General features: G+C 36.3%; 1 long non-coding RNA gene across 1 annotated transcript in view; it reads right to left on the reverse strand.

Moving 5' to 3' along the window:
• LOC141923099 (uncharacterized) overlaps nucleotides 1-18,225 on the reverse strand; it is a 79,844-nt gene that overhangs the window by 55,561 nt on the left and 6,058 nt on the right. The window lies entirely within an intron of this gene.

Genomic DNA, 18,225 nt, shown 5'->3' on the forward strand with positions numbered 1-18,225 from the left:
ACAAATCAGATAATCCATCCAAGGAGAGTGAAGAGATGATTGTTGTTATTTTGGTAGTCATAAAGATCTTGAACTTTAGGTAGATACTTTTTCAGAATCTCAGAGGAACGGATCCTTTGTAATCCCCTCCTGTGTTTTAATAAGCTGCTATTTACCTTGGCAGAATTAGATAGAGATCACTGTGGTTTGGATGTGTATTACTGGAGTTAGATGTGACTCCTCTGTATTTAACCTCAAATGAATGGCAGTATAAATACAGGTTTGGATGGCAGCTGTTAGATGTTTGGATGGATAACATTCAGACAGTAGCAACAGTAGCTTTATTTTTCCTTGTGACCTTTATGATAGTTTCTACTCCTTTGAATGTTCTATCATAAACCACGTACCAGAGGGCAGAGAACATGAAAGTGTTTTAGGATTCAGTTCACAAATACAGTGAGGATTAAGAGCATTTCCAAGGCACATTGTAACTTTTTTCCAGATATTAATTTGACTGTTTGAGTCTTACTTTGACATCTATTACTCTCCCCTGTTTTAAATTTTTGCCACTATTCATGATCTCCCTTTCAGACACTATATTGTGTATGAGATGCATAATATTTTTTGACAAAGCATATATACCTCCTGAAAAACCATAGTTAAGCCAAACAGACAGTGCATTATAATGAACACTCACTGACATATACACAGAATGCTCACAGACCACAGAAGATGTGAGATAGGCAGAGAGCGAGAGGGGGAAAAAAAACCAACCAAAAATCATGTTTTAACAGTAAAGCAGAAAGATACTATTATATTAGACTGCAGGACGTGGTAGGTTTCCATACTGCTATTTCTCCTCTGCATTTTAGGGACTGGTGCAATCTCTGGAACACCTGGTTGTGGTCCCTGTCACCCAATGTCTAGCACAGAGAGAAAGACAGCTGGGGAAGTACAAGAAAACAGAGATAAGACAAGTTAGCAGGCAACAGTGCTAAGCAGTATTCTAAATGGACTTGCTATTCCATTATGTCCTTCTGCCACTGGAGACTTTATGCTCTAACCAAGTCACACTGGCATATCACAACAGTAAAAAAATAAAATCAAAGACACTGTATTTATTTTTTATCCTCTTTTATCAAAGAGCTAAGCAGACTAGCATGTTATGGACACTCAGCAATGTGAAGACCCTATGTAGTCCTGTACTTGGCTGCAATAACTAAACTGGCTAGTGAATTTCATTTATTTTCTGCTAAAAGACGGTCAGTTTGTCACTAAACACTTCAAACTTACTTATAGAATATTATCACATTTTTCTCTCTCAAGTTTTTCCAAAACTTGAGCTGTGTTGTTTGGCTGGGCTGGCTGTAGCTGTTAGATGCTTCTGTTTCCTTAGTTGAAAAAATTCACAAGATTGAGGCTGGCTGAATTGCTAAATCAGTATCCATGAACAGTAATATCTAAAGTTATTTACGAATCTTCACTACCAGTAAAATCTAACCTTTGTTAATGGCTGAGGAAGGGGAAGATCCTGAAGTGCACAGCTACTGACAAAGCAATTGCCTTTTTCAAAACTCAAATTCCTGAAGAAATGTCTAGTGAATACTTTCTGTGTCCAACATTTAAGCCCAGAACAAGATAAGCACTTTAAGTCTAGTGCTGTCCAATAGAGGGCAATGGTACACAATCCACATATGCTAATATACTACATGCTCTCCCTGACAAGGCCTCTATTTCAATAGAGAAGATAGCGTACAGTTAAAGGAGATCAGTCTGGACAACAGATGCCAAACAACGTAATTGTCAGCCAGCCCACATATATGCTGCAGCAGAAGCGGAACTCAAATGCCATGAAACTTTACAGTTTGAGCTAAATAAGATGATATAAGAGGTATTCATAGAGCACTATTTAATCACTAGCACACAGATACTAGCTAATTATTCCTGACCTCAACTCCATGGGTTGGATAGATGTCACTATCTGATTTCACACATGGAAGAAAATACGACAATGAAAGAACACGTGAATTGCCCAGGGCTGTTGAGACAATGATAACAATGGACTTCAACACAGGCATTCCTGGCTCTTACCTTCACCTATAATCCACTAACTATTTATAGTAGTAGCACATACTTAACAACATGCACAATTACGTTCTTACAGCTCAGAAAAGAAATAGCAAGGAAGCTTCAAATCTTTTGAAGAAACAATCTAGTAATCCAAAAGACTGATCAAGTTATGGCCCAGTCCGCCAGACAAAATTCACCAAATTCTATGACAGAAAATGTAAGGCTTTGGAGTTGTTTACTGAAAGTAACCATAGCAGAGTGAACAGGGATTAACCTCAAAGGGCAATAGAAGGATTAGTTAAAAACGTCAGAAGAAATAAAAGGGGAGTCTGCATTTGTCTTTCATAATGAAAGCACCTGTCCTCTCCCATGTCACCACTCTAGTCTCACTTAGAGTCTATAATAAAGCAAATAAAACCCATCCAAATTAACAGAAACTTTGAGTTTCCCTGTGAGCCACTGCCAAATCATCTCTGGCAATGTCTTCAGTCTTAATCAGACTCAGATGGTCTTGATGATGTCTGTTACTAAGTAGCACGGGTTTTTTTCTATCTATTCTAAGAGTAATGTAAAATATACATTCAGCTGCTACCAAGGTGCTCAATGGCGCCACTAAAGGGAAAAGAATAGCACAGTCATATTCAAAGGCACCAAATGAAGGCATGTTTTTACCAGGACTCTCTTCCATTAACCTGGGGAGAAGGTGACATACATGAAAAATTATGTCACTGTAGATGGCGTAAGAGTTGCTTTTGCGACTCCTTGAAAACTATTTTAATAAGAAGTTCCATGATTCATTTAAGAATGAGTGAGTAAAACTTGACAAACTTGCCCCTTCTTTCTCAACAAAATGGAGTTAACAGTTAATCTCTGCTTCTAAACAGGCGGCATAATAAAAAATGTAGACAAAATCAGTTTGCTGGCAGAGTATTTTTATAAACAAAAAGCTTAAAGAAAAAAATCTCTTCTAATGAATTAGCAATGCTAATTCTTGGAAACAAATCTTCCAGGAAAAAGAAAGTACATGAATGGAAAACAACACACCCATTGCTAATGGATCTTCCTTAAAAGCAAAGTGGCAAGGAATAGCCTTAGAATAACTAACAAAAGTATAGTAAGTTTATGTGAATACATATCCACAAACTCCAGCCACTGCAGACACAATATAAAGTACCAGCCATTTCCGTTCAAGCTACTAAGAGTAAGTGGCACAACACAGACTGGAGAAAGAGAAGGATGTTGGCATAACTAAAATGCATTATGGGGACTGTCAAAAATAATGCAGACTTTAGTGTTTCCAGCTTTCTTGCCATGCATGCCCAAGTTATCTTCCACTTCCAAATAGGATAATGACAGTATTATATAGCTGTTTATTTTCATTTCTAACAGTACATACAATACAGAGAAAAAAGCAAAAAACATTGTGTCTGTCCTCCTAAGATATCGCTCATCCATGCCTCTTCTTTCCTGTGGCTTCAGATCATGCCTATTTGTTCTAAATCAAATATCATAGCATCAAGGTAAATATTTCCTCAGGAAAAAAACTTTCAGCCTTTGTATTTATGTGTGTACTCTCTATATTATACATATTTTTTTTCCTAGTGAAATGATGTTGAAGAATGGCATCTGTCAGAGTTCAGATGAAAGGGAGTCCATGTTTCTCGGGAAATAAGCTTTGCACTCCTAGTTCTCCATTCAAAAAAGCCCTAAGTCCTGCACCAATGACTTTTATTCTTGAAGTATATTTTTCGAGAGGGATGGAACTATAAAGACAACTTGACATTCCAGACCTTTGCATTCACTAGTTCATTGTTCCTTTTAGTTCTGTTCACTATCCTAAGCAAAAGAGGAAACTTTGGAAAAGTAAATAATCTGCAATTGCTGGCAGTTTCTATTTGATTTGACAGATAAGGTCTATCTGAATTAAGGTGTATAAAAGTGTTGGTACAGCAAGTGTTATTCCACTGGGCACAATGCCCACATTCAGTGTAGCTAAAGTAATGGAGAAATGACTCAGTGAAGTAAAACACACATGTACAATTCCACAATGCATTCCCATATAGTGTAAGGAGGTTTAATTCCACATCTGTAGGATATCAAGACTGAGAATGGAAAATATCTATGGCATGGATGGACTCTTGTAAAGTGGAAAATAGGAGATGGTAGGGGTTTTGTTTTCTATTAATCATCTAACAAGCCCGTTAGTTGTGGAATGTTTCTAAACTAAGTGAATCTGTGAAGAAAGAAATAAGAACAACAACATTAAGAGGGAATAAAGTATGTTTCAAGAGTGAAATAGTCCTTCTATTTTAAAATATTTCTTCTTGCACCCATCTATGCAAAGATGGAACTATGGATCAAAACTTGGTCTTTGGTTCTCCATGTTTAAGAGTTAGGTACTTGAATTCATGATTATTTGGATGCAGCAAATTACTTTTTTATTAAAAAAAATAAAGGGGCAGACAGATTACGGTGTAATCTGGATAGAGTAGTCCAACAAGTACTACTACCATTGCTGTTGCTCATACTGGGTAAAGAATAGTATCCAACCTATTGTATGCCTTCCAAAAATACTGTAAAATACGTACTTACTATGGCAATCTGCTCCCTGGGAGATCTTTTGTGCATGACTCTAATAACAGCTAAAGGAAAAAATGGAAGAAATTACAAGAATTGATCCCAAACTTGGAAATTATCCCCAAAACAACTGCACAGTAGTATCATAGGTGTGCTCTATACAATGAAAATTACTGCAATATTTTGCACTTCATAGGGGTCAAATGGAAAGGTATATTTTGGGGCTATAATACAGTAACACTTCTTCAGTTGTAATGTGTTACAGTTTTAAAGTTTATACTTGCTTAAGCTAATGATATAGTATTCAATTTCATCTAAAGAGGTTAGGTATTGACAAACAGACTTTTAAAGTTGTTTGGAACAACGTTAAAAACCTTTGAAAGATAAGGTCATGACACATCTTGATGACACAGCAACAAAGAAATGGTACTTCTAATTCAATACTTTTATGATGACTTTACAAAAAGAACATCTGCTCAACTACAGGTTTTCTACATTTCAGCCATGAGGTATTCCAATTAATTTAGAAGTTAATGGGATCGCCAGGAAATATCCAAACACTGGAAATGTCACAAAGTAGACAGCACCATCAGCAGTACCATTTAGTGAAAATTCACTAAAGATGGTAGCTAATGATTTGCACCACTAACTGAGTGCAGAAATTGGTTCCCTACATGTGAGAGAGGAAAAAAAAAGCCCAAATATTATGGTGACAACTATAGTGTTGAATCTTTTTCTAACTGGGCTTTGGTTTCTGAAAGAATCTCCATTTTCACATGGAGACTGCTTTGGTGGTGGGCAAAGGCATATCAATTTTCTTCAGCAAAATTAACTGTGACAAGACAGAAACTATTAAGCTTCTTTGATAATGAAAGCACCAAATGGAAAACAAGTTCAGCCATACTATAGGTTCAAAAACGGGGTCTACATCTCATTTCTGATTCTTGAATAAAAACAAAACCAACAGACCCAACTTCTTCTTTGCTAATACTGAGTCTGCCTACGCAAAAACACCTTGGGAAGAACCTTCACAAATGTCAGAGGTAGACTTAGAGCTTTAGAAGTGTCACCTTACTAGTAAATAGTCATTCTGCTACTTTATTAAACAAATAGTCTCTGAAAGCTTTAAAAAAACATCCAGGTGTCCCTGCTGCACAAGCCTGGATGTTAACTGACACTCAATACCTGTAACATCAGCAAATATTGCATGGCTGCAAAAGGAACATCACTTGCTTTGGTCACATGATTGCCAGCTGAAGACAAACAGAAAGTTTATTTAGATGATATCTTAATTTCTGCTACTTCCACTATGTAAGGATTTCATTTCTCACCACAAAATTTAAGAGGTCAGCAGAAAAGCTTGATTCTTAACTACTTCATCGTCTGAATGAAATTAACCTATTTTGCCATAAAGCTTCCAGTCTTTTTTGTATTGTATATTTCTTTTCCAGACTATAACATATGCTCTTCTACAAGCCCAATGTAAATTCATCCCTCTTCAGAGGCCAAATAAAAAACTCATTTTCCCTGTACAACTAATCCTGAATTCATTTCTTCCATATACTTTAAAAGAAAATTCAATCTGTCCTGAGGGTGAATTTTCCACAGATCTCTTCACTGGAGAAAACTGAACTCTAGAGGAGTTTTCTGGAACTAGATAGAGTTTCTAGATAGAGGATCTGTTCCCTTAAGATCATCTGCAACCAGCTATCTCAGTCTTCCCAATTAATGTCCTGAATAAAAAGGAAGAGACAGTTACTGAAAAATGTTGGTCTAAGTTTGTGATTTTGTAACCAATAAGCTCTGTTTCAAAAGTGGTTTTGCCCAGTATCACGTTGTGAAGTCTAAAAATAACCTAGCCTCTATATTTACAGAGTTGGAAAAGTTAAGGCACTAAATCCATGTTCAAAGCATGGAAATAAAAATTCAGAAGCACTGAGACCCAAAACCAGTAAAATGCATAAATGCCCATCATGTCTTAAAATCAGCCCACTGTTTTGTAGGCTGAGTATGGTGCTGCATATGTAATTTTAGATATCTAGATTTTAAATGCTTTCTAAAAACAGTCTCAATAAAGCCGATGACAATCTTAAACAGGAATTTAGAGGCCTGGTGGTTTTTCCCACTTGTATAGGTGCTTTCTAGAAAGTACTGCCTTTCCAGTCAAAGTGTTTTCAGATGTAGACATGACACAATAGGCTGTAGGATTCAATATTACATTTAAGACTCAACTGCAGGTCTCCCTGCAATGAATGCATGCAGTTTCCATTGACATTCAAAGAAGTTATGCATGTGCTAGAGGAGAAATCTTACTTGGCAAGTGACACTACCACACAGCATTGCAATCCACTGAGTACAGAGACAAATTCTGGTTTCGTACTTTTGCAGTGGCAAAGCCCCCATTAGCTGACACTCCCTTCCCTGAACCAATCATGTACATATATTTGTTTTGATTTAAATATGTTTCTGTGCAGGAAGGGCAGCAGAGGGTAATTTATTTTCACATAAAAAGATGAGCAGCTATAATGATTAATGGGAACATAATTTTCATAACACTGGGATACTAAAAAGAGAAAGAAATGTGGGACAAGTTATGTAATGTGTACTTACTGAAATGTGCTCCATGTCTCTGAAAGGAGACGTAATCCTGCTCTCTCTGAAGGGAACAGGAGTTTTGCCACTAAGGGAGACCTCAGCTGCTTTAAATCACAAATTGATTTTCCCTAATTTATTCAATTACAGCAAAATATTCTTGTGAGTATAGCATCAGGGATATGTTAAGGAAGAAGAATTAAAAACTACTACACTCAATACCAGAACATCCACTGCATGACATATTCCCACTTCACAAATAATAATATCATCCCTGTGACACTTAGTCCTAAACCTCAGTGACCCCAAGGAGTACAAGAGCTGCCTTGCCTAAAACGACTGACTATAAAGCAAGGTTAACACAGTTGCCCTGTGTCAGGACTGAAGGTTCCTCCAGACTTTGAGACATTAGTCTGAATCACTTACAACTAGCAACTGTACACAGAGGAACACGTGTCACAGAAAGAAGCCACTGTTACCTGGGATGACACTTCTCTTGGAACTGTGCTAAAGTTTCCAGGATAGAAAATTCAAGGGTTTATAACACAACTTCACAAAGTTTTTCCTCAGGGCAGCAGAAGTATCACATAATTTCTCCATTTTTCTTGTAAAATAGGATTAGGTGCCTGGTCATAGGCACTCCTGCACATGTCTGCATCAAGAAACAGGATTTTTAGCTCAGGTCTACTAGTCACTGGGATCACCTTTCAAACCTGTGTTACAGCCCACACAGTGCCTTAAGAAAGGGATGCAAAATTATCCAGGTCCTTTCTACTGCAGGCTGCAACTCAGCAAGGAGAACAGCCTCTAGAGGGGTGACATTCTTCATCCTTCCCCTGTCATGGCAGGGTGGAAAGAGAGGCTTCAATGCTGTGACTCCTGTGAGGGGCTGTTGGAGCACACTCTGTGACACAGCAGTTGCAGATTGTTTCACTGCTGCATGAAGGAGAGAATTGGAGACACTTGGGGGTAAAAAAGCTCTTCTTTGTCCCTGAAGCCTGTAGCAAAGTTACAGTCTAAACCCCATTTAGGGGATGCAGACAGTGTTATATGCTTGGAGAAAAGTTGTGTATCTCCAATGAAACTGGACCGTGGTAGTACTGGATGCCCCATTTCCTCACCACACACAAGTTACCTCCTAGACCAGAGCAGGCAGAACTTGCACCTAGAGTTTAACCTTCTGCATGTCACAAGCTTAACCCCTACAGCACTGGCAGTAAGCATCAACAGTACAAAAATGCTTGTTTTACTAGCCAAGAAGGAAATTTCTTTTCAGGTACAGCTTGAAATTCTGTGAGTAAATCTGCTAGCATTTTTTATGTATATACTTAAATACTTCCATTACAGAAAACATAACAAGCAGCTCCCACAACTCATAAAGCCCATGAAACCACAGTAGAAAACATTTAGAAAATATTCTAAAAGTACATTTGGAAAATATGGCAGCTATGAAATTAATTTAATTTCATTTATTTACTAAATTCTTGAAATTAATTTTAGCCACTTTGTCCTAGTACGCTTGGACATATTTTAAGGAAAAATAAGAAATATCTGATGAAAAAAGTAACAAGAACTTCAGTAGTTGCTACATTAGTTATCATCAATTCTTCTGGTAGAAAGTTTGCCAATATAAATCACATTCATCTTTTAGCTGTGTACTTGTGATATGGCAAACCAGGTGGTTGTGAAGCTGCAAGACTGCACTATGATCTGGTATTTCTAGTGCTCAGAAGAATTCAGTTAAGGATTAATCATAAAACATGCAGAAGAGACATTTTTTATTATCAAAACCAGAATTTGTTACTTTCCTCAAGGCAAAACAGCAAAATGTTTTTCAGTTAATGGCTATAATAAAGTGGATGCTGATACACTCTAGGGCCTTGTGAAAGTACTAATTAGAAGTTACATTCAATTGTATTCTTCATGTAGACAAAAGAATCTGTCTGCAACATGAATAAACCAAAAGAAGAAAATTCTACTTCAGAAGATGACGACCTTATAATTATAGAAGAGGGCATGTTCTCCTTTCTGGGAAAATTCAGTTGGCTTAAAAAAATTATATTAATAAAAAATATACCCAAATAAGTTTACACCCCAGTAAGTTTATCAGTTGGGGGAAAGAATTAGAGCAAGTGATAAATGAAACCCGAGATTCTAAAGAAATACTGACATTGGTTGTCAAACCAGAAGTCCACTGAAGTATTATACAGAGGTCCCAGCAAGATGATAAAATGTAGAGAGTACCAAACAATGGAGGAACAAAATGAAATAATACCGAACACCTGGTTTTAGCAAAATAGTAAATAAAAATTGAGACCTCTAGATGTAAGACTACTGAAAAAATTTGTCTGAGAATAGACTACTTTTCCTGCAACAGTTTTACACTGTTTTTCTTTATTGTTAGGCTGCACGAGACGGCTTTGCAGTATGGCTTACTTCTGTTATTTGTATCATCTCTACTATCTGTTTATTTTATATCTTACAGAAAATGTGCTTGCTTTCTATATTTGTTTCAGGAAAAAGTGTTTAAAATAATTGAAACACGTCAGCAATAGAACAGTTACTGTGTTAACCTTCTGTAGAGTGCTTCTTGCCGAATGGTAATGGTTACCATAAAGTATTAGTATCAGCCACAGAATTGTTTTTACAGCAGGGCTACCTATGGCTGCCAGCCAGACCGCCTGTTTTTGAAGCAAGTCAAAATGTCGATAACTATTCTCTTTCTCAAGGGTGGAAAAAAAAGGAAGCACTAAAGTAAGCTTTTCCACCTTATTTGTACTGTTTTTTTAATACAAGGGTGTTTTCCTGCCAATTTTTTCCTAAGAAAACATTTGGCCACCTGATTCCTTTTTTTTTTTTTTATTGACTGTTTCCTGCCAACACAGTTCCTGTGAGTGCATGCCACAGTGTTCCTACTTAGCCATAACTCTGTCTCAACTTCTCTGCCTTTACACTCAGGTGATATTTTCATGTTGCCAGTTTTTATGATTAGTTTAAAATTATTTCAGCATGAAAAGCTATATAACTCATACTTAATAAACACAGGCTTGATATTGCTCATGCTTGGATGTAAGAAAAATAGTTCAAATACTCTTCTTTCTGTTCAAATTTGTTTCTAGTTCTAGAACATTTTATTTCATCCTGCAGGTTGCCTTTCTGCTGAAGCACTCTTGAACTTGTGCTTCAACTAGTGAAGTATTCCTTTGGAACCGTAACCCCCTTGCAATCAGTAGACCAAACACACATATAATTGAACAGGTATTTACTGGTAGGATCAGGAGATTATTATAGTTTGAACCACAGATTATTTTCCCTACTGATTATTCTCAGCTTTGCTAACCAGTGTTTAGCATTTTAAGGCTGATTTTTAAGTGGTGGAATTTTGCTCTCTTCTTTGCTTATTTTTAAGAGTTCACACTGGCCTAACTTAAAAAAAAAAACATATGAACTGCAAACCACACATAAAGACACTTACCCTGCTCATAACAAAAGTCCTGTTGTCTTCTCTGAGTTAGTCTCAAACCACCAAATTTATAGAAGAACACTTTAAGCCTGGTGACTGAGTTTAGAGTTGGTTGTTGAGAGAAGATTTTAAAACACTTTTCAGATAAATTTTATCAGACACAGGGTGAGGAACCCTTAGGAGTGGCAGAACAGCTTAACTAGTGAAGCCACTTCAAAGTTAGACTGTGAAACTGGAGACAATGTTTGAACTGAACAGCTCTGTGGCTGGGTCTGCACTAGTATTGCTGATCATGATGGCATGGCTATAATGCATGTGGTAGCCATGCCAGACTTCGGTCCTATTTCTCCTCTCACAAACAGGAGCTGTACTCAGCTAACTTTTCTGGAGGCTTCTCTGATTCTTACTAGTTTAAGGGAGAAAGAAGCTACATGCAAAGTTTCGTCATCTGATGGCATCCCAGTGACTGTCTCCGAACTCCTACTGAAAAGAAGTATGTCATTGCATAATGAGTACCACCAGCATCACTGGGTGTAATCACCAAGCTTGTACCTGCCTTAACGGATAGAAAAGAATGGATATGAAAAAGGCAAGGTTTTTTCTCTGAGTCAGGACTGATGAAGAGCAGCAAAGCAGAGCCAGGACAGCAATGCTATTACCATTTCAGGATTTAATCTCAAATTTCAAAGTACTTTTTTTCAATTTCCAGCTCCTGCTTTCACAAGATTCTCAGCTTTCCATTAGCTTCTTTTCAGAAAACTGAAAAGACACCTGAAGTGCACGACAGACAAAAATTAGTATGTACCTTCCCTGCAATGCAGTCAACACCACAAATTATTTATAAACCATTGTCCAGATTATGGATCTTAATTCTGAATGGTTGGATTTGTCAATACAAAGCTAGGAAAATAAGTATGAAAATGACCAGCTGTTCTAATAGTATCAATGGAGCTAATAAAAATCAGATATACATTGAGGTTTGTGTTGGATCTGCATCTTCAAATACTTTAAAAACATGCTACATACTTTACCATTATCAAACATATTTTGGACTAAAATTTCCCCCTTCACCTTCAAAAACAAAAGCCCCAAGATACTCTGCCAATTTGATGTTTGGCACTCTTCAGCAAACAGAAGTAGTTCAACATCTTGGCAGAACGGTAAGTGTTTTCTTTGAACTAATTTTTCTTTTGGAATGTTTCCTTTTAAAAGCACAGTACCAGCATCAAAAGCTAACAAAATAAAATTGACAAGTATCCAAATCCTTTAGTGAAGGCATCTAAATGGATTCACTGGATATGGAGAAAGAAGTTAGAATTAAATGCAGTATCAAAAAGACTTATTTCCAAACAAACATTGACCTGCCAAAGAAATATACATAGCATGCAACATTTAAGAAGCAAGGCTTCTCTCTTTAAGAGCTTCTTATGCAGGTATATTCCATGCTTGTGACACTGTGTCAAAGTGTAATGCTGTTATAAGTAGTGAGAAGACTTGTATTCTTTTGATGAAAGAAGAAAAACAAGCAATATGTCAGCCTCACAGTGCAGTGGACCACCCACAGAAATGAATGAGTTTCTAGCTAGTGATCATCAGAAAATGCACATACTAAATCAAAACTTCCTTGCCAGCTGCTGGCTCTGATTAAGTCTTTGACAGTACAGGCCAGTACTTGTGGCCTTAGCTCTCCATATTAAATCGGGCTCTTAGCTTTATGTTTTCTTAAAATTACAGTCTTTCAACTCTCAAAGACTGGAAATAAAGCATGAAAGTGTGAGCCAACTATAAGTGATAAATTTTGACAAGTCACCCCTAATCTGTTGTTCTTGTAGCCCAAACTACAACCTTCCCCACAGTACTACAGCATCCCCAGGGCTGCTGAGGCAACTGTACCATTCTTAGTGAGGAGCAGGGGTGATACTGTGACTCCAGGAAAAAACGAAGCTTTGCTCCATCACCACCTCTGCACAGAAAATGTATTTCTAATATGCCTGTCCTAAATGCAGAAGGGTCCCACAGCATGGAAAAAATGCTGTTGGAAGAAATCAGTCAAATATAGACCACAGTCCCCAATGAGTTATACCTACAAAACCATGCATTTCAATGAGGGGAAGTATTATTTAACATGTGACAAACTAGAATGATTAAGTCAGCCTGTGAGCCTGTGAACATCAATAACTGTCATCTTCCTTTAGGTCATTTTATGTTACGTACAGGGCAGTTAAAATGGGAGGGCTTTTTTTTTGTGAGTTGGGGTATTTTTTTGTAGGCATTCTATGTAAATTGTTACTAGATGTGATGTGGCAAACATAAACCCTATAAAAATAAACCATCCCATTTTCTTTAAAAAAACTTGAGGATAATGAGAATACAAAATCATTGTATGTCTTCCTATGGATCCCAGAAAAACAGTGATAGTCTTTGGATCCTGAACAGAAAGACAACAGTAATGATATTTTGAAAAGTCTATCAAATACGTTATACATTATTAAATACCTTATATCGATACCTCAAATGTACTGATCTCTTGCCAGTCTGTCCAATGTAGCTACAGAGAAACTACTAATCCAGCAACGTAATTGAAATGAAAATACTTCATTCTTCATCTGCAAAAATATTTTTTTTTCCCTAGGCAAAAGTTAAAACTGGACATATTCACGAAACTGTTTTTTTCCACACTTTTCATAGGCAGGGAAGTATATTCCAGATAACTTTACAATATTTTTTCATTCAAACAAATTTGAATTTAGAAGTGAAAATAGGGAACCCTGTACAGCCTCTGTCAGAATGCAAGACATATTTAATGAAAATTTATAACAGGACTTAGCTTCATTTGCAACACGTGGGAGGTTTAGGTTAACTCGACTTCAGAATTTAAGTAAAACCAGGATTATAGATCTATCTTCTTCAGGATTTAACTTTTACAAAGACAACAAACCTCCCTACTATTGTCAAGAAAAACATTCATTCAGTTAGATCATGCTAAATTTGTGAGAAACATGTCTAAAGATTTTTCTGAAGGTGAGAGAACTGACAAAGAAAATTACTCAATGCATTAGAGGCAAAAGTACAAGTTGAAAAGACCTGTGACAGAAAATGTGACAGGTTGCTTTAAGATTTTGTTTTAGCAAATATAATAAAATACAGTCTTTCTTTAGCAGCTTGTTGCTTGACAGATGGAACAAGCTTTTTCCTAATGCCAGCCTTTACTTACACTCATTTCTTTGTTACATACACATCATCTGACTTAAGCACAAACCAACCATGTCCTATATATACATGGAAAACTATTGAGAGGTAAATCTGGCTACAACATCTTCCACTTGTCTGTGTTTAAAAAATGTAACATTTTTATTGTGACTACTATTGAAATTAAGCACTGCAAAAGAAGCGTGGAACTTTTCTTCACACGGGAAACTCCTGCACCCCTTATTTTTGCGATGCTTTATTGATCTCCGCATCTATAAGGACCAGTTTCATTTTAACAAGAAACTGCTGGCAGTTTATCTCTACCTGATTTATTCTTTGGCTTCAGTCAAGTACTGAAGCCAAGTATTTCGCAGTAACAGTTATACCTGTAAATACCTGTCTGAAGCTAAGATGGATACAGACTAAGAAAATGTCAGTTAAGTCATTAATTGAGCAGTGACTTTGTTATTGTGTAATCACTAATATCCCTTTTTTTACAGACATATCTAATCCATGAACCTCGTGATTTCACTCATATTGTGCATAAAACACTACACATACATTAACTTTAACACCCTGAGTAGTTTGTCGATTTAAATTCATGGCATGAAATCAAGCACATATGGCAGTCAGCCTCGGGATGAATTTAAGCACCTGCTAAGAATTGAGGCATTATTTAGCACTTAAATTGCCTCTAGTTTTAAGTTTTGTTTGAGAGAAAACTACAGTAACTCATTGTCTTCATGTTGAAAAGAAAAGAGAAGAAGCAAAGGACAGAAAAAGAGAGAAAATGAGGGAGAAATGAGTTACAGAAGTGGATGACTGTACGTAGTTCAGGCTTTTTCCACTTGCCAGCTTGGGCCTCCATTCTGGTCAGTTATGCAATTCAGAGGAAGCAGTGTGGTGGGAAAGATCCCACAAGGTGCTGGAAAAGACAATACCAAGAAGAAAACTCTTACTTGGTTAAACAAAAATGACCTAAAGGAAGACAAGTAAATGTTGTCCTTGTTCACAGGCTGACTTAATGTTTGCTACTTGCTAAATAATACTTCTCATTGAAATGCAAGGTTTGATTTTGTTATGATGTCACATGGTACTGTAATTCTTTCACCTTCCTTAACCTTTACTCATTATTATGGCCATTCTGTTAGTCACATATATATATATATATATATATATATGAATGATGTTTTAGCAACTTGATATATTTTATGGGGCCCAGAACTTTTCTGAGCATTATAAAAGAATGTAGCATTCAACAGGATCAGTTCTAGTTCTGCAGCTATAACGGTTAAACATTCTTCATTCCAACTGCAATGACATACGCTTATTTCTATTTCAGTTAACGGCAAAATCTTGATACACTAGTATTTAAATTCTAGGATACTAATTTGCAAAGTTTTTTAAAGTTCAATTTCTAAACGATAAAATTTACAGATAAAAGTATCTGTCAGTAAAGTTTCAGGTTGTGTCATCTGTGAATTGCTATCACTGCTTTTGCTTTGGAATAAAATAGACTTTTGAAGTTTAATAATGCAGTAAGTGACAACACATAAAATAAAATATTGTTTCAAAATAAACAAAAGTACTAAAAACATTCTTAAAACTAATCAGAACCACTTTGCTGAACCACAGATATTGCTATAAACATTTGGACCTTTACACAAATATCACAAATAAGTAGGTTGAATTCACAAAACTTCCAAACATCTCAGTGTTTGTGTTCTTATTTTTTCCTTAGGGCCACCAAATGTGACACCTGATATTCTTATGGTATTTCCATTATTCACATATTAAAATATTGCAAACAAAATCAGAAGTGGGTCCTCGATGCATAAGTGAAAGCCTGTGAAAATCTTAAACACAAACAAACATATGTGTGTAACTGAAATCTGAGAGTACTGTCCCTTTGTGAAGGCCAAACAGGAGCTCCTGGATTTGCTAAGGGCTGGAAATAAAACTGCAGAAATAGAAGCTAATTCCAGTATCAGTTCCAGCAAAAAGCAAAATGCTAATCTAATAGGTTAACTGGTGGGATTGTTAAATAATGATTACTCCTGTCTAGGGGGTATCTGTTTTCACATGAATTATACAAAAATTAAGGCTGAAAGTGAAATATAAAGTCATCAAGTTCATTCCCATGCTCTGAGGCAGTACCAGTATGTCTAAACTACCTGCTTTTAAAAATTGCCAAGGACGTTCTTTGCACAACATCACTAAAGGTTCTGGTCCTCCAAGAAAGTAAGTTCTTAATATGTTGTCTATACTTCTGATTACCTCTTATTCCAGACTTTGTGAACAAGATTGGAGTCTAGAGTATAGACCCATTTCCCATGTGAAGAGATTGCTATCACTCACCTCCTTCTTGCCTTTGCTAAGCCAAACAAACAAAATTCTTTCACTCTTTCCTCACAGGTAATATTCCTTAGCATGTGTTGCCTGGATTTTATTCAGTTCTTGACATCTTTATATCTTTCTTAAAGATGATCAAAATATTCCAGCTCATCAGTGTCAGTACATTGAGATTATCTTCCTTTGTTCACAAGGCTCAAAATATTTGCCTCTTTTTGTACTGTACTAGTGACTAATATTTATTTTGTGATCCAATATAATTTTTCTGTCATATTGTTTTGGGCAGTTATTCCTTAGTTTCTTTCCCTGCAATTTATTTTTCCTTCTTATGTACAACCATGTTGCATTTTATTTCTTAATTTTCTTGATTTTGAATTCTTTCAACATTTTTTCAGTGTAATTTTGAATGGTAATCCTACCATTCTCAAGAGTTTCAGTCATCCAGAAGTAACAGTTGGCTGAATTGTACATGCTGTTCTGATAGTGTAAAAGCACAATTTGGCTTACTAGTGTATTTTTTATTTTATCAAATAATTAGTTAATGGAAATTGGAATAGACTAAACACAAGACTATCCCATTTGGGATGCCTCTTCATATTTCCTCCTGGATCAAAAATTCAAGTTTAATGACAAGTTCAGTGCCAATCAGTTGAATACCCACTTGATAATTTTATTCAGATGTGATTTTACTGAATTGCATTTGATTTTTAATTTTTTTCCAGTTCATCAAGTTAATTTAATATTTAAATTCTTCCCTACAGATCACTTGTAATTTTCCTAGGTTGGCATTTAATCGACATTCTCTACTTCTTCATTGAAGTTATTAATGAAGATAGTGAGTATCATGAACCCTTGACAGACTCTTCTGCAATCCCACTTCACAGCTTGGTGGTGAACCACTGAGAACCATCTTGGCCTTTAGTTGAAGAGATAAGATTCAACCAAGACTTTGACCATTCTTGCTGGTACTGTCGAAAGTGGCTGATGCAAGCACAAAAACTAGAAAAGAATTACCAGTGAGTAACAGCAGCAGGTAAATTCTGATAGCGAGGATTAAACTGTACATGTTTTGGGGCAGAGATGTCTAGGATCTCAGACAAATGTTTTGCAAAGCTAAGCCTGGGAATAGAAAGCCTGAGGAAAAAATAATGCAATTTTTTTGTTGGACAGGCAGACTTTTAGGACATTGCATCAGGCGCATACATTTTCTGTGTCTCAGAGTGCTTCTTGCTTGAAAGGTTATGCACATTGTGTTGGTGTATTTTATTATTTTCCAGATTCCATTTACAGTCAGAATTCCTTTCTCCTGCCATATCAGGATTCAAGAAATTTTCTGATCAAACCTCCAACCCAAACAAGATCATAATTTTCCATATGAAAAAGAAACTTCTAGAATAAATCCAAATCCAAATCAGAAGTACAAAAACTTCATCTTGCTTTTATTGCCCCATAATTCAGATAGCTGCATTCAGACAGGAGAGTAAGGGGGGAATGCTTCCTTCTGCCACTGTTTCTTTCTGTTCTTTCTGAAGTTGGTTGCTGTTGTGAAATATCTGTGCTCTACATATCACAAATTTCTTTGATAAACTGATGCAACAGTATCCTGGAATGCTGAATATTACTAAGCTTCAAATTACTGCAGGTTTCTGTTCCTAAGAAAATTAAGAGATTTTGAGTAACAGTTTGTGAGGTGTGTGCTTGTTGAACAATTACTCCCTACCGCATATACTACTGAAAAATTTCTCATTTCTTTTTCAGGACAGACTTTGTATATCAGCCATCTGCCACTGACTTTAGCCATCAGCTACTATTGAAGCATGGTTTCATCTTTCACTAAAGGATTAGCCCATGCCATTCTCATCTGATATAGTCTTGCCCATCCATATATTTAACACCTTATTTTTAAATGTCTCTTTCCTGGTTATAACACAGAGATTATTATTCTCAGAGGTGATGAGGAGATGATCTCTACAAGTATGAGGGGAGCATTCCATTAAATCTTC

Source organism: Strix aluco, chromosome 4, assembly GCF_031877795.1.
Source record: "Strix aluco isolate bStrAlu1 chromosome 4, bStrAlu1.hap1, whole genome shotgun sequence".
Lineage (NCBI taxonomy): Eukaryota > Metazoa > Chordata > Aves > Strigiformes > Strigidae > Strix > Strix aluco.